General features: G+C 32.8%; 1 protein-coding gene across 3 annotated transcripts in view; it reads left to right on the forward strand.

Annotated features, from left to right (window-relative positions):
• Nucleotides 1–1,179: 1,179 nt before the first annotated feature.
• Nucleotides 1,180–14,186, forward strand: part of LOC126884417 (uncharacterized) — a 592,334-nt gene continuing 579,327 nt past the window's right edge. The window contains exon 1 of one of the 3 annotated variants that reach the window (XM_050650324.1): nt 1,180–1,460. The gene's annotated coding sequence lies outside the window, so the exon portion shown is untranslated. Of the gene's footprint in view, nt 1,461–2,278; nt 2,401–5,116; nt 5,177–14,186 lie in introns of those variants that run through there. The other 2 variants (XM_050650330.1, XM_050650336.1) reach the window with 2 other exon arrangements.

A 14,186-nucleotide genomic window follows, 5' to 3' on the forward strand; every position in this document is an offset into this window, starting at 1 on the left:
ATCTTTTTCGTACTGTTTTAAAATGTTCTTAAACTCATTAAAAGAACTAAATAATTGTCCACACTCCGTAGTTAATTTAAAAACAAACACTAAACAAATAAAAAATAAGAAATCACTGACACTCTAACTTTTTTATTTGCGTACACGGTAACGTATACCTAGACACAACCTTATATTTAGGTATATTCTTCTTCTCCTTCTTTAGTTTATTGGCCTCCACCTACTTGGGTATTTGGCAAACTCATCGTCGTGGAATAAGCCAAAAATTTTTATATTCTAATGACATTTATCGTATGTCATTGTAATAATATATACCAGTTTGTTAAAATTGTAGTTTTATACTGTTTTTGAAGGAAAGGAACGAAGGTTTACTATTGAAAATAAAACCTTTTTGTAAAAGTACGAATTTTTCTATGAATAGTTCAAACGATCAAAAACACTTGTAACGTCACATAAATGTATTTTCTACTGACGTTTATAACGTCTAATTTAAAATTCTGTTTACTTTATTGGAAAAATGTAAATGTAAAACCAAGTGACGTCACGAAGCGTTTTGGACCACCTGTTTTAATTTGAATTTTTAATCGTCTTTAGGGGCCAAACGAAAGACAAACAAAACTTTTTTATCTTTGATACATGTTTTAAATTATGTTGTGTTGTGATTTATAACATTTTTTCGAATTTAAAAATTTATGCAAGTTCCCTATTAAAAGCATTAGGTAATTAACAAAATTATAACACAACACCTGGAAGAATGGAGAACGGGCGAACTTATTCCACTATTCAAAAAAGGAGGTAAAAAATAGAATAAAAACTACAGAGGTATCTTGTTAATACTACCCTAAAATTTTCAACCAAAGGTTTACAAGAACTAAGAGTTATTAAAACTATAGTTATTAAAGTTTACAAGAACTTAATAAGAGTTGATTATATTTAGTTCTTTTCATAAATTTTTACAAAAATCAAAGAGAAAATAGGTCGCCTTTGAAAGATTTCGAGCACAGTGTGCAGATATCTCACAGATATCATTGTTCTGTCTGGGTTAACAACTAAACTTGCCAACTGTTGCCATCTCTGACCAGACGGACTAGCGCTACAAAAAATACCGTAAACTACATAGTCCAAAAGAACCAGACCGTCTCTGTGCTACTCGCCTTACCAGTCTTCTCACTGACCGCCAGTACCGAAGTCTTCAGTTACTGACCATCCTGCAGAGAAAGAAGAAAGAAAAGATCTCGTTTGAAGGAGAGTCGATACGCACGCGGTATACCCTGTGACATGAATGGGTAAGAACGGTGTACTAGTATTAGTGTTTCCGTTATGTGTTACTTGACGTGAATTGTATATTCCGAGATTCCTTATTGTGCGAATAACTTAAGATTCTTTTACATGTGCACTTCTTAATATGTGTCGTTGCCTGGTGTTTTGACGCTGATGATAATACCATTTTTGGACAACAAGTAAGTCAATTTTAGTACACACTTATAGGCATAAGAACAACTACTTATTTTTAAACTTTGCAGGATTTGTTTGTATTGTAGCTGCTAGCTTTTATACATTAGAATAGTTGAAAATAGTCAAATAACCGTAGTCGTTGAAGTACTAAAAATTACAGAGTTGCTTAAATTTGTCTTCCACGCTCTAGAAACCTTTTGCCCTATTCTTTCTTTCGCTTTTTATAACTATAGGGAATAATTAAATAATTGTAACAAAACTGAAACTGTTAGTTATAAAATTATCAAATCATTAATATTTTATTCCCATAATACATTATCAGAAACTCAACAAGACTAAAAAAGATAAGCACCCCTTCGAGCTAAAGGTGACAACTCAAATTATTTTAATCGGCAAATAGAGAACTTTGAGGTAATTCACACCTGATTAAAAGTCCAATTTCGAAGTCTGTTATACTATACATATTCAGGACCACTTTGTCTTCTAACTGCGCCGTCTTCTTTCGAAGGCTGGCAATCCAAATGTCAATTTAGCTTTGAAAACTGCTGATGTTCTCTATGCTGGTTCCGAATTTTGATTTCACGTTGAACCTCGTCAAATGCTTCTCTGAACATAGATTCCGAATACAGTTCAAATAATAGTGGTGATAATACGCAGCCTTGTGGGATTCGCATATCTTTGAGTGTTGTCTGATATATTTTAATTGTTGCCGTTTGATGCCAATATATTTTATAAGATAATTCGCAAGTTTTCTTTGTCAATTTCAGTTATTCTCTAGTCGTCTAAAAGGATTAATGTTTCCGTTATGTGTTACTTGACGTGCATTGTATATTCCGAGATTCCTTATTGTGCGAATAACTTAAGATTCTTTTACATGTGCACTTCTTAATATGTGTCGTTGCCTGGTGTTTTGACGCTGATGATAATACCATTTTTGGACAACAAGTAAGTCAATTTTAGTACACACTTATGGGTATAAGAACAACTGCTTATTTCTAAACCTTGCAGGATTTGTTTTTTATTGTCGCTGCTAGGTTTTACACGTTACAAAAGTTGAAAATAATCGAATACTCTGGTAAAAAATAAATATTTAAATTATAAAATAATCGTAGACTTTTAAATACTAAAAATTGCACAATTACTTAAATGTGTCCTCCACGTTCTAGAAACCGTCTTGTACCCTATTCTGTTTTTATGACTATAGAGATTATGTTAAATAATTGCAAGAACACTGAAACTGTTAGTTCTAAAATTATCAAATCATTAATATTTTATTCGCATAGTATATTATCAGAAACAGAGGATTTTGAGGCAGTAAACAGAATTTTCACACCTGATTTGCAGTCCAATTTGGGAGTCAGTTATACTATACATATTCAAGACCATTTCTTCTTATTGCACCATCTCCTTTCGAAGGCTGGCAATCCAAATGGCAACTGTTGCTTTGGAAACTGCTGCACGAAAAAATTCTTCCGATGAGTGGTTAAGTATTTCCTTATGCTTTCCTACCTTTTTCCTTTCTTTCTATGCTTAGCAATTCTTTTTGTTTACTTATGCACCGAAGTACCTCATCTTTGTTAACTTTTTGTTCTCGTGAAATTCTAGCATCTGTTTGTGCATATACATTTTCCAGGCATCTTTTTTTTTTGTCTTTCAGTGTCCATTGTCGAGATTTCACAGCCTTAGAGCAATATAGAGAAAACGTTATATTTAGTCATAAGGATTCTGAGCTCTATGTTTAAATGTTTAATGTTTTCTCTCTTGTTCGATTCTCGATAGAAATGATTCATAGTTATTGTGCGTTGTTTGCTATTTAGACGGTATCATCAGCGTACCTGATGTTGTCTATGCTGATTGGACCTTGACATCTTGGACCTCATCTAATGCTCCCTGATTCAGGATACAGTTCAAATAATAGCGCTGTGATAAGACGCAGCCTTCTCGGATTCGTATATATTTTCTGAGATAATTCGCAAGTCTCATTCGTCAATTTCAGATGCTCAAGTTCTTCAAAAGCATTAGTGTTTCCGTTATGTGTTACTTGGCGTGAATTGTATATTTCTTCTTCTTCTTCTTCTTCTTCTTCTGAACGTGAATTGTATATTCCGAGATTCCTTATTGTGCGAATAACTTAAGATTATTTTACATGTGCTCTTCTTAATATGTGTCGTTGCCTGGTGTTTTGAAGCTGATGAAATACCATTTTTGGACAAGTAAGTCAATTTTATTACACACTTATAGGTATAAGAACAACTGCTTATTTCTAAACTTTGCAGGATTTTTTTGTAATATCACTGCTAGACTTTTACACATGAAAACAGTTTAAAGTAGTCAAATACTTTTGTAAATATGTAAATTACAAAATAACTGTAGACTTTGAAGTACTGAAAATTGCAGAGTTGCTTAAATTTGTCCTCTTCGTTCAGATAATTTTTACAATACTCTATCTTTATAACTATAGAGACTATATTAAATAATTGTAAGAATACTGAAACTGTTGGCTTTCCAATTATCAAATCATTAATATAACATTAGATGATTTCAATAATACATTATCAGAGACTCTACAACACTAACAAAGATAAGTACCCCTTCGAGGTAATGGTGAACAACTCAATTATTTTTCATCAGCAAAGTGAGAACTTTAAGATACCAGGCAGAATTTTCACACCTGATTCAAAGCCCAATTTGGAAGTCAGTGACACTATACATATTCAAAGAGACCACTTCTTTTTCTTATTGGCTGGCACTCCAAATGGCAATTGTAGCTTTAGAAAAGGCTTCACGAAAGATTTCTGCAGATCGGTAGCTAACCATTTCTTCATGTCTTTCATCCATGAATTTTGACGTCTTCGTCCATTCTTCCTTCCTTTCTACCTCTATGTTTTGTCTTGTACTTTACCGTCCAATGCGATTTGGAGTAATTCATATCTTTCACCTTTCAACACAAGTCCCAAATATTGTATTTCCTCTCGTTTGTTATGCATAGCAATTCTTTTTTTTACTTGTGCACCGAAGTACCTCATCTTTGCTAACCTTTTGTTCTCATGGAATTCTAGCATCTGTTTGTGCATATACATTTTACAGGCATTTTTTCTGTTTTGTCTTTCAGAGTCCATTGTCGAACTTTTACAGCCATAGAGCAAGACAGAGAAAACGTAAGATTTAGTAAAAGGATTCTGAGCTCCATGTTTAAATATTTATTGTTTTCTCTCTTGTTCCATTCTTGATAGAATTTATTCATAGTAATTGTGCATTGCTTGCTATTTAGACGGTATCATCAGTGTACCTGATGTTGTCTACGCTGGTTACGAATTTTGATTTCACCTTGGACCTCTTCTAATGCTTCTCTAAACATAGATTCCGAATACAGTTCAAATAATAGCGGTGACAAAACGCAGCCTTGTCGGATTCGTATATCTTCGAATGTTGTGTGCTCTATTTTAATTGTTGCCGTTTGGTGGCAATATATTTTCTGAGATAATTCGCAAGTCTTTTTCGTCAATTTCAGTTGTTCTCAAGTTTCGATCTTTGCATCTATATCTATATTGAGGACCGCTAAGAGTATTAGTGTGCCCGTTATGTGTTTTTTGACGTGAATTGTATGTTTCGAGATTCCTTATTGTGCGAATAACTTAAGATTCTTTTACATGTGCACTACATAATATGTGTCGTTGCCTAGTGTTTTGACGCTGATGATAATACCATTTTTGGACAACAAGTAGGTCAATTTTAGTACACACTTATAGGTATAAGAACAACTGCTTATTTCTAAACCTTGCAGGATTTGTTTGTATTGTCGCTGCTAGGTTTTACACGTTACAAAAGTTGAAAATAATCGAATACTCTGGTAAAAATAAATATGCAAGTTATAAAATAACCGTAGACTTTTAAATATTAAAAATTGCACAATAATTACTTAAATGTGCCCTCCACGTTCTAGAAACCGTCTTGTACCCTATTCTGTCTTTAAGACTATAGAGACTATATTAAATAATTGCAAGAACACTGAAACTGTTAGTTCTAAAATTGTCAAATCATTAATATATTAACAGAAACTCTACAAAACTAAAAAAGATAAGTACCCCTTCGAGATAATAGTGACAACTCTATTACTTTCATAAAAAAACTGAGAATTTTAAGGCAGTAAACAGAATTTTCACACCTGATATGCAGTCCAACTGGGAGTCAGTTATACTATACATATTCAGGACCATTTCTTCTTATTGCACCATCTCCTTTCGAAGGCTGGCAATCCAAATGGCAACTGTAACTTTGGAAACTGCTTCACGAAAGATTCCTGCTGATGAGCGGTTAATTATTTCTTCATGTCTTTCAGCCACGAATTCTGACGTCTTCCTACCTACTTCTTTTCTTTTTACCTCTATCTTCTGTCTTTTACTTTACCGTCCGATACGCTTTGGAGTAATTAATATCTTTCACCTCTGAACACAAGATAAAGTATTGTATTTCCTTTTTTATCATGCTTAGCAATTTTTTTTGTTAACTTATGCACTGAAGTACCTCATCTTTGTTAACTTTTTGTACTCATGGAATTCTAGCATCTGTTTGTGAATATACATTTTACAGGCATCTTTTCTCTTTTGTCTTTCAGAGTCCATTGTCGAACTTTCACAGCCGCAGAGCAAGACAGAAAAACGTAACATTTAGTCTTAAGGATTCTGAGCTCTATGTTTGAGTGTTTAATGTTTTCTCTCTTATTCGATTCTTGATAGAATTTATTCATAGTTATTGTGCGTTCCTTGCTATTTAGACGGTATAATCAGCGTACCTGATGTTTTCTATGCTGGTTCCGAATTTTGATTGCACCTTGGACTTCATCTAATGCTTCTCTGTACATCTAATGCTTCTCTCACAGCCTTGTCGGATTCGTGTGTCTTCGAATGTTTTGTACGCTATTTTAATTGTTGCCATTTCTTGCCAACATATTTTTGAGATAATAATTCGCAAGTCTTTTTCGTCAATCTCAATTATTCTCAAGTCCTCTAAAATTATTAGTGTTTTCGTTATGTGTTTGGGATTAAGTTAAGCTATAAATATATACTCAGGACCACTTTTTCATCTTTTTGCGCCGTCTCCTTACAAAGGTTTGTGCACAAACCGCAATTGTAGCTTTGGAAACAGCCGATCAAATTCTTTCTCCAGATGAGCAGTTAACCATCTCTTTAAGTCTTTCAGTTTTCCTACCTCTTTTCTTCCTTTCTGCGTCTATCTTTTGACTTGAACTTTACCTCCCAATATGATTTGGAGTAGTACCAACAACAAACTACCAACAACACAAGATTGTATTGTATTTTCCTAGCTTTAATTATGCTTAGTGTTCTTTTTGTGTTCTCACGCACCGAAGAAATACCTCATCATTGGTCTTTTTTTGTACCTATGGAATTGTAGCATCCTCTGTTTAAATACATATCAAAGGCATCTATTCGTTTTTCTGTTTAGAATCCATTGTCAAATTTTCGCAGCCATAGAGGAAGACAGAAAATGTTATATTTATCTAATCATTCGGATACTGAGCTCTAGGTTTGATGGTCTGATGTTGCAAAAACTCTTTTCATGTTCATGAGTGTTGGATTCGTATGTTGGATTCTTAACAGATTTTTTTTAGTTACACTAATTATCTGGTCTCAAATATTTTATGGAAGTTACCTTTTCTATCATTTTTGTCCTCTGGCATACACATGCACGTGTATTGGTATCTTTGAAAATACTATTTTAATTTAAAATTCAAAAACAGCGTATGTTTCATTTCGGTTCAGAGGTGAAATTCACAAATTAGTTGGCAAGTAGTACTTTTTTATTTTAGTTAAATATTTTGTTCTCCATATGCGCAGACGATGTGAGTCCATAATTCCAAACACTTCCATAAACTTGTTTTACCACACAAGTCCTAGCAGCAGTTTCTTCTATAGCTGCTGTTTTATTCACAAGCCTATCGGTTAAAGCCTTTTATTCTTGCCCTTCAATGCGAACAGTCTCTCATAAAGCTTTCAACGGGAGCTATGATCATAATTGCATGGACGCCATATTGTAATAATATTTTGCTAATAATATCAACTATAAGTTAACTTACAGATTAATCTATAAATACTTATTTCCTTGATCCTAGAAATAAAGATGTAATGAATATTTTTAAGAACAAATTGTACAAAATACTGAAACGAATACAAAATGGATATTAATAAAGACAGAACTAAGTAGATAAAAGTCAAAACTAAATTCTGACTCCAACCAGATATAAAAGGAAACAATGGATGACCGAGGAAACTTAATGGAGGAAAGTCGTCAACATAAAAACAAAGATAATTAGATTTGCAAAAACTGGAAGAAGGAATAGGCGATAGTTAGTTTGGGTTCAAAAGCGGACTGGGAACCAGCCAGGCGTTATTTGCTTTTAATGTGATGACTCAAATATTCATGGATATGAATGTGAATGTATAGAGTTGGGTCCAGAGTTCTTTACCCGTGCGTTATCATTAAAAGCATACGAAATAAGTCGGAAATTTATTAAACGGTAAGTGCTAGAAATTGGTTAAGCCTCCGATCACGGGTTATATTATAAAATTTAACGTTATCAAATAAATAGAATGTCAAATGTAAGTTTCGCTCTAAAATTTTGATGCAGAATTGCAGCTACAGTAGAGCGTCGATAATCCGAACTAATTGGTACAGGGAAACAATTTATAAAAAAAATCAATATCATATTTTCTTTTTGTCATTTTATTCACTTTGGCGGAAACTTAAACACAACCATTCCCTGTGAATGAGGTTAGCTTTGTATGTTGTAAAAATTAATGGCAAAATAAAATAAACTTACCATAAAATTTCAAGCTCCAATATAAAATTAGTTGTGAAAACAACTGTTTGTGTTATATAAAACACGTCAAAATGGAAAAATTATGTGAATGAGTTTAGTTTTGTATGTTGTAAAAATTAATGGCAGAGTAAAATACACTTACTGTAAAATTTCAAACTTCAGTATAAGATTATTTGTGAAAACAGCTGTTTGTGTACTATAAAAAACTTCAAAATGCAAAAATTCGACAAAAAAACAGCAAAAAAATTCAAAAACCTGACAGCCACAAAAGTGAACAAACCAGAAACATCACAGATTGTAGTTAAAATCTAAACACATCCCCAAGCGTCTTTTTTTGTACCTATCTCCTTTCAATGTACTGGATCTAGAGCGTTCATAAAAATAAGATGTGTTTTTATTTAATAACAGGCGGTAGCTGGTTTATCATTAGTTTCATGCGTGGACAAGAATGGTGCTAGATAAAAAGTATGTGTTTTATCCCGCCAGGTATTAATGACGCACGGGTACAGGATCGTGGACTGGACTGTATGTTTGCAATAAAGAGAGACAAATCAAAGAGCGCACATTGTAATAAATAACGAACCTTTTCCAAAAACTGAAATCAGAAGATTAGTTGGGCGGGGATGGATTATGGTTTCAATTCTCGTCAGTGTATAGTGAAGCTATTTCTGAAGAAGCATTACTATCTGAAAGTAAAGGAATAATAATTAACGAACGATATCTTAACAACATAAGATAAATATAAAACGACCGATAATAACTAAGAAAACAAATATAAAACAAACCTGTATTTCAGAAATTAATAATCAAACAAGAGAAATAAGGGCCGGGATAGAAATAGCAAGAAATGCGTTTGTTAAAATAAAAACAATTCTCTGCAACAAGGACTTTGAGTAAGAGCTACGAGATGCTACGTTATTTCGATACTACAATAGGGACTTCAAAGCTGGACATTGAAGCAAGAACCCATAAATTAGCCACAGTCATTTGAAATGTGCTGTTACGGAAGGGTGCTTAGAATAGCAGGGGCATATTGGAAAATGAACACGGAAGTATTGAGAGAAATGAGCAAATAATATCAAATAATAAACACAATAAATTATAATTAGACAAGACGAAAACGGCGGGTCCGTTGGGAAAAATATTCCCATGAGATTGTTTTGCATAATCACACTCGTGAGACATCCCAGAATAAGGTTCAAGAAGTCGCCCACGTGAAAAGTAGTTCAATTTTTTTTTAACAATTTTTTTAATAAAATTGCAAAAATCAATATTTTTGGCTCAGCCGAACTTTTTTTCGGTTTTTTGGATCATTCTTGACAAAAAAGGTCTCTTATAATTTTTTTCTAAAGTTGATCTTTTTCGAGTTATAAGCAATTTAAAATTTGAAAAACGCGAAAATGACCCTTTTTAAGACTTAATAACTCGGTTAAAAATTATTATTATGAAAGTTAGAAAGTGACTAAATCAAAATTTAAAGCCTCCGCTGCATGATTCTAAAGAAATCTGTGTTATAAATTTATTACTAAGCTGTTATTTTTAATTAATAACAATGGGCGGTTAGATCGTATTGACGCGGCTGTAAATGTGAGTGCAAGTAAGATGCACAAATGGACTGCCGGAATGGCATCTCTCTCGCACTCAGCATTTACGGCCGCCAACACGTGCATGGCGCTCATTATTATTACTTAAAAATAACAGCTTAGAAATAAAATAATGGCAAAAATTTCTTCTTGTATTGGGGGGCATTATACTTTGATTTAGTCAGTTTCTGACTTTCATAATAATAACTTTTCACCGAGTTATTAAGCGTTGAAAATCGCCATTTTTCGTTTTTTTCCATTTTAGATTGCTTATAACTCGAAAACAATCAACTTTAGAGAAAAATAATTATACGAGACCTTATTTATCCAAAATGGTCCAAAAAACCTTCAAAAAAATTTTCCGAGACAAAAATATTGATTTTTGCAATTTGATCAAAAAAAATTGTTAAAAAAAATTTGGACCACTTTTCACGTGAGCGACTTCTTGAACCTTATTCTGGGATGTCTTACGAATGTGATTATGCAAAAAAATCTCATGGGAATATTTTTCATAACGAACCCGCCGTTTTCGCCTTGTCTAAATACAGTTACAAGATTTGGGACACGTAATGATGGGAGAGCGATATGAAATGCTAAGACTGATAATACAGGAAAGGATTAAAACAGGAAGGAGTATAGGAAGAAGACAAGTGTCATGGTTGAGAAATTTAAGGTACTGGTTTAAATGCAGTATATATAACTCTTCAGGCAGCAGTAGATAGAGTAAAGATATTATATATACTAAGGATTTCCACAGTTTTCACTGTATTCATTTACTCAAGCGTGATCTCCAGCTCTTTCTGCCTTGCCAGTCCCCTTCTACAAGAAGAGTAAAGATAGTGAGGATGATATCCAACCTCCGATTGGAAGATGGCACTGCACTTAAAAATAGGAATAAGATAGTAAAGATTATAAATTTTAAGTAGTTTATCAAGTTTAGATTCTTAGAATTTAAAACATTCATACTTTCCAGAATTATTTAATTAGGATTTAAGTGGGTTCTGATAACTTCAAATTTTCAACAATAAATTTACAGGCCATTATGATAATGGAGGCACTATATTTGTGAACCCTCCATCTCCATACCCTTTACTTCTCATATAGTCCAGGGCGCATCTATTTTGAGATGGAATTTGAGAAGTGACTCATATTTTCTGCAGAAATTGCTTGGAATTAACTAATATACTAATAATTGAGTTATCGTCCCACTCAAAAAGGTCCGGAACATTGTTTAAATAATCAAAATGTAAAAAAATGAAGGAAAAATTCGATTCTTTTCTCCGTTTTATGATTATAACTTTAAAAGTATCCACTTTCGAGAAAAGTTGCACTAACATAAAAGTTGCGTAATTAAATTTCCTATAATATATGATTGGTTAAAAATTTTGAAAATTGTCACCCTTGTTGCAAAATAGCAATATTTGCGAAAACACCATAAAAAAATATTTGCATTTTACGTTTTTCAACCATTTATAGTACACTTAGGACGTTCATATTTTACCCAGAAAAGTGTAAGGATATAATAAAACACTACTGTAAATTTGATTAAAATCCGTTCAATTGATTTTGCAAAAAATATATTGCAATCCAGCTTTCAAAAAAATTCATTTTTTCAAAATGTTGCAGGACTGCAAATAAAGAAGCTAGGAAGTTGAAATTTTTTTATATATAGAAGAATACTCTACCTCTCATTTAAAATTTTCAAAATTAAAATCGGTTAACTACCACGGTGTCAGGATTTTTTTACATAAACCTTAATTTTTTTTGCTACGCGCAGGACAGCGGTGTTCGATTCACACGAGTTGATTTCCACCAAAATTTCTTCCAAACTTCAAATATCTAATATAATATTTTCTTGCTCTGTATTTTGTTGTATTTTAATATTTTAATTCCACAAAAATCCAACTAATTTGATTATTGTTTCTGAAATATTGTTTAAACAATTGCATATTTTGTTTAAAAATATTAAACTTTTATTCTCGAAGTTAAAATATATGAACAAATAAAGTTTTTGCTAAAAAAGTGTTATTTCAAAGGACAGAGTATGTGTTTTTATTTTGCAATAAACAAATTTATTTATTTATATCGAAATGTACTAAAAAGTAAAATTTATCAATCATTATCAAAGGTCATTGGAATGCCCAATCAGAGCAAACGTATACGCTGTCCTGCGCGTAGCACCAAAAATTAGTGTTTATTTAAAAAAATTCTTGACGTCGTGATAGTTAACCGATTTTAATTTTGCAAATTGCAAATGAAAGGTACGATATTCTACTACATGTAAAAAAATCAACTTGCTGTCTGCTTTATTTTCAGTCCTGCAACATTTTGAAAAAATGAATATTTTTGCGAAAGCTGGATTGCAAAATTTATTTGGCAAAATCTATTCAACTGATCTTAATGAAATTTACGGTATGGTTTTATTATATCATATAGTTTTTTGGGTGAAATATGAAAGTCCTAACTGTAGAATAAATGGTTGAAAATCGTAAAATGCGGATAATTGTTATCGTATGTTTTTTTCGCAATTATTGCTATTTTGCAACAAGAGTGACAATTTTTAAAATTACAAACTAATCCTATATTGTAGAAAATTTAATTACGCAACTTTAAGGTAACTTTTCTCGGAAATGAATACTTTTAAGGTTATAATCAAAAAACGAAGAAAAAAATTGAATTTTTCCTTCATATTTACATTTTGATTATTTAAACAATGTTCCGGCCCTATTTGAGTGAGAGGATAACTCAAATATTATTACATGAGTTATTTTCAAGCAATTTCTGCAAAAAAATATGAGTCACCTCTCAACATCCAAATGTACTAATATTTTTACAGATGCGCCCTGGTCTAATAATATATACCTCCGCTGCAGCACCTGCCAACGTATTATTTATTAGCAAAATATGAAGATCACGTATGTCGAAACATTCCTCTCCAGTTAATTGTGTATAATTGATATGCCTATGTATTAAGAATAATTATCAGTAGTGGTTTGATCACATAAACAGATGTAATTTCTATCTGATATATTTAACACCAATTACAACTGGTAGGTAGTTTCTAATTTATATGTCGCATGTTTCTTAAATTCCTTAGCTTCTTTCTATCGAAAACAAGTATTTATTGGATAGGTAGGGTATTATTAACTCATTGTTAGTCTAAAGTATTTTTATATCGATTAAGTTATTATGGAAACGGACAATCTTTGGTAAATTGCGAGGACTTGAGAATAATTACTGTCGATAGGATAATACTTCCCTGTACTGCTTTGTAATTTTGCTTGAAAGATTCATAACGATGAGGTAAATGTACAAGAGATCAAAAGTTTTTTGTTGACAGAATACCGTGTTGTTTAATTTAAATCGAGTCCTAAAAACGAATAAGATGGATATAAAAAACATATTAGGTTAGGTTAAAAATATGTATATTATAGCCTTTGGTGACACTTCTTCGAAATCGTAAGGCTTGAGTTGATAATGGTCAAATGTATGGAGCCTTATTCTATCCAACTCTGGGCAGTAAGGCCCCGTCTTAAGAATGACAGAGCCTGCAAACTTTGACGGAATCAGATTCTGCAGACAGTTCCAAACTAACTTGGTCTCGCTTAGGCCCGCTTGCTCATTCGGAGTTCAACTCCAGTTCAGCGCCATTGTCGAGTTCAAGGCATGAAGTGCATACCAATCACCGTACAACGCACTTCATGCCTTGAACTCGGTAATGGCGCTGAACTAGATTTGAACTCCAAATGAGCAAGCGGGCCTTAGTTTTAAACTTGGTTTTCCTTGGTATACTCACTTTCATTCGTCGCTTTCTAAAAAGACGACGGTAAAAGGTTTTTGGAAATAATATTTAGGTTTCATTTCATCTGGTACCATTTTTATCTCTGCATGATTCTCTTATTATCTCTACAGAATTGGTCTTGGTATCCTTTCGCACTGCATACTGACTTCTTATCCTCCTTCTGTGTGCTCTTATGTTATCCTTCTTCTCCATTAATATAAGTAATGGAAAGGGGTTGAGTATGACCTCCATGGAGACGGTTGGGGTAGTCGACATCGCTTCTGTTATGATTAAGCACGCTTACTCTGAAGCTTGTTTAGCTTCTCTCTGGTAGTCTCTTTCTTTTATTGGTATATAGACCACCATATCAGTGCTCGATATATGCATCTAATAATAGGTCTGACTACAGTAATGTATAGTCAGTACTTTTGTTTGGGTTCCATATCCATGATTTCCCATATATCTTTCGACATGGCCAAAGGAACAATTTCGCTTTGTTGGATGTTCTTTCCAGGTGAGTGCTCCATAA

This window comes from Diabrotica virgifera, chromosome 1 (assembly GCF_917563875.1).
Source record: "Diabrotica virgifera virgifera chromosome 1, PGI_DIABVI_V3a".
Classification (NCBI taxonomy): Eukaryota; Metazoa; Arthropoda; class Insecta; order Coleoptera; family Chrysomelidae; genus Diabrotica; species Diabrotica virgifera.